Here is a 3,920-nt window from a genome sequence, read left to right on the forward strand (position 1 = left end):
CTCAAACAATTGCAGATAGATCTACCATATGACCCAGCTACTCCACTGCTGGGAATATACCGAGAGCAATGGAAATCATCAAGTCGAAGGTATACCTGTTCCCCAGTGTTCATCGCAGCACTCTTTACAATAGATAAAAGCTGGAACCAGAAAAAATGTCCATCAGATGAGTCGATACGGCAAATGTGGTATATCTACACAATGGAATATTTCTTTGCTATATAAAAGAATGAAATACTGCCATTTGCAGCAACAAGTATGGACCGAGAGAGAATTATATTAAATGGAACAAGTCAGGCACAGAAAGAGGAATATCACATGTTCTCACTTATTTGTGGGAGCTAAAAATAAATAAATAAATCCGCAAACAACCTGTGGGGTATAGGAAAGAAGACACAACAATTACAATTCCTTGAAGTTGATACAACAAGCAAACAGAAAGGACATTGTTGGGAGGGAGGTTTCGGTAATGGGCCACAATAATCAACCACATTGTATATTGACAAAATAAAATAAAATTTAGAAGAAAAAAAAAGAGGCTCAAGTGAGCTCCTTTGCTCCCTCTGCCATATGAGGACACAGCAAGAAGGTGCTGTCTTTGAAGCAGAGAGGAAGCCTTCACCAGACACCTGACCTGCTGGTAGCTTGATCTGAGACTTCCCAGCCTACAGAACTGCGAGCAATTAATTTTTATTGTTTATAAATTAAAAAAAAAAAAACAGGGTGGCCAGGAAAGCCTCCTTGAGTGGGTAATATTTTAGAAAGACCTGAAGGAAGTCAGGAAGTGGGCCACATGGAACCCAGGCTAAGAGTTTCAGACAGGAAAGAGCCAGTACTAAGGCCCTGAGGCAGGAGCCAGCCTGATGTGTTTCAGAAAGGGGGAGGCGGCCAATGTGGCTGGATCAGAGCGTGCAAGGGGGAGAGTGGGAGGGGATGAAGCCAGAAAGGAAATGGGCCAGCTAACACTGAACTTATGGGCCACTCACTGTAAGGGCTTTGGCTTTGAGCCTGAGAGAGATGGAGCCCAATGTAGTGTTCTGAACAGAGCAGTGACACCACCTGACTTGGGTTTTAAGGCAGCCTGGCAGCCCAGCAGCATCAGCAGTCCATTTGTGAGGCCAAGGTGGCTGACTGATTGTAGCTTTTGCCAGGTGACAAAGGACAACCAGACTGAAGCCCAGTCCCTAAACCCAGAAAAAACCCTGGATATCTCCAGAGGGGCTCCCACAATTGTTCGGCAGACCACTGAAGAGCACATGCATGTGAGGCAATTACCCCGGGCTTGGGAAAGGACCACTAGAAAGGATTAAAGGTAACTATGCTCAGTGTTCAAGGAGGGCCAGGAAGAGCACTTGTCCCCACCCCAGGAATGAAAACAATCTCCTAATTCAGGAGGTGTCTGGTAGGACACTCAGAAGAATCTTACCTCAGTACTGTGGAAAAATTAATCCTACACCATGAGCTGCTGTGGTCCCACCTAGCAGATCTTAAAAGCAAGGATGTAAAGAATCAAACTTTCCAGGAAAGTTGATGGCAAATTAATGAACAGAACTCATGAATATGTTTAGAAATACAAAAATAGACAGCACCCACCCAAGGTAAAATGCACGATGTCTGTTATGCAATGGAAAATCACCCAGCATGCAAATATTCAGCATACCCAAGCTATAAGGAGAGAAGTCAATCATTAAATCAGGCATCCAGACTGGAAAGGAAGAAGCAAAACTCTTTATCTGCAGAAGCGACTACGCGGGCTTGGGAAACGACCACTAGAAAGGGTTAAAGGTAAGTATGCTCAGTGTTCAAGGAGGGCCAGGAAGAGCACTTGCCCCACCCCAGGAATGAAAACAATCTCCTAATTCAGGAGGTGTCTAGTAGGACACTAGAAGAATCTTGCCTCAGTAGTGTGGAAAAATTAATCCTACACCATGAGCTGCTGTGCTCCCACCTAGCAGACCTTAAAAGCAAGGATGTAAAGAATCAAACTGTTTCCAGGTAATTCGATGGCAAATTAAAGAACAGAACTCATGAATATGTCTAGAAATACAAAAATAGACAGCACCCACACAACGTAAAATACACGATGTCCGTTATCCAATGGAAAATCACCCAGCATGCAAATATTCAGCATACCCAAGCTACAAGGAGAGAAGTCAATCATTAAATCAGGCATCCAGACTGGAAAGGAAGAAGCAAAACTCTTTATCTGCAGATGCGACTGTCCGTGGAGAAAATACAATGGAATCTGCAAAAGTGTGACTTGAACTAGATAAGTGAGTTTAGCAAGGGTGCAGGATATTTTAGAGACCTAACTGCCTTTACGCGATCATTTACCCAATTGTCCCAGCACTTTTGTTCACTGATCCAAAATAAGGCAAGGGACCCAGAAAATTCCTGTTCTAGCGTTTCTGTGCTGTTTTCTCTTCTCACACAAAATAATTATTCATTTCAGCAGAAAGTCAATGCAACGTTGACACGGATGTCGGGAAACCAGAATTCTGGTGAGAGGCCACACCTTCTGGGAGTCGTTGTGTACTGCAAATCACAAACACTAAGTTTTTAGAGAATTTTAGAAAGAGCAAAAACTCATACGTTAATTAAAAAATTTTAGAAAAAAGGTAATGCGAAACTTACAAAGTAAGTTGTGCGTTCGTGTCACTGTTATACCTTTGCTATATACATACAACTGTAAAGCTAAGAACGGAGTCCAAAATGTTGACAGTAGGCAGGACACAGTTGACTTCCATTTTCTTTCATTTCCTAAATTGCCTTCAAGTGCTTTGCACTACTTGACTATCTGAATTCCAGAACTTCCCCTCAACCCCAGGACAAAAGCTAGAAAATTGGAAGCTGCTGTAGCTGAAAAGAAACTCGGACACAGATTCATAGGTCACTTTTATTTTCTACAGTAACAAACATTTAGTCATCTCCCTCCTCCAGCAACAGGGAAACAAAACAAGTGGGCCCCGAGCACCCAAGAACCAGTAGAGGCAAAAAATTAGAATTCAAGAGAAAAGTGGCAACGAAGGCAGGAATCAAAGCCCTGGGGAAGGATGCGTTGGCTGGCATGAGACACGAGCCTGGACTTCAGTGCCATCGTTCCAGCAGAGATAAAGGGATAAACTGGGGCCCAAAGGCCTGAATGGTCTGCACCACCGAGGAAAGCAGGTCAAGAAAGGAGATTACGGAAGCTCGGAGGATGACGGGGTCTGGAGAAGTCCATTTGCTAAAAGGGAAAGAAAACGAAAATTAAGTTAACAGCGGGAACNCAGGAAGGGCACTTGTCCCACCCCAGGAATGAAAACAATCTCCTAATTCAGGAGGTGTCTGGTAGGACACTCAGAAGAATCTTACCTCAGTACTGTGGAAAAATTAATCCTACACCATGAGCTGCTGTGGTCCCACCTAGCAGATCTTAAAAGCAAGGATGTAAAGAATCAAACTTTCCAGGAAAGTTGATGGCAAATTAATGAACAGAACTCATGAATATGTTTAGAAATACAAAAATAGACAGCACCCACCCAAGGTAAAATGCACGATGTCTGTTATGCAATGGAAAATCACCCAGCATGCAAATATTCAGCATACCCAAGCTATAAGGAGAGAAGTCAATCATTAAATCAGGCATCCAGACTGGAAAGGAAGAAGCAAAACTCTTTATCTGCAGAAGCGACTGTCCGTGGAGAAAATCCAATGGAATTTGCAAAAGTGTGACTTGAACTAGATAAGTGAGTTTAGCAAGGGTGCAGGATATTTTAGAGACCTAACTGCCTTTACCCAATCATTTACCCAATTGTCCCAGCACTTTCCTTCAGTGATTCGAAAAAAGGCAAGTGAGCCCCAAAATTCTTATTCTAATGTTTCTGTGTTGTTTTCTCTTCTCACACAAAATAATTATTCATTTCAGCAGAAAGTCAACC

At 42.9% G+C, this 3,920-nt stretch overlaps 1 long non-coding RNA gene across 1 annotated transcript in view; it reads left to right on the top strand.

Moving 5' to 3' along the window:
* Nucleotides 1-2,871: 2,871 nt before the first annotated feature.
* LOC103582892 overlaps nucleotides 2,872-3,920 on the top strand; it is a 1,702-nt gene continuing 653 nt past the window's right edge. Inside the window, exon 1 of the long non-coding RNA XR_549806.1 lies at nucleotides 2,872-2,917. This is a non-coding gene — a long non-coding RNA (uncharacterized LOC103582892). The remainder of the gene's footprint in view (nucleotides 2,918-3,920) is intronic.

Source organism: Galeopterus variegatus, unplaced genomic scaffold, assembly GCF_000696425.1.
Source record: "Galeopterus variegatus unplaced genomic scaffold, G_variegatus-3.0.2 Scaffold18396, whole genome shotgun sequence".
Classification (NCBI taxonomy): domain Eukaryota; kingdom Metazoa; phylum Chordata; class Mammalia; order Dermoptera; family Cynocephalidae; genus Galeopterus; species Galeopterus variegatus.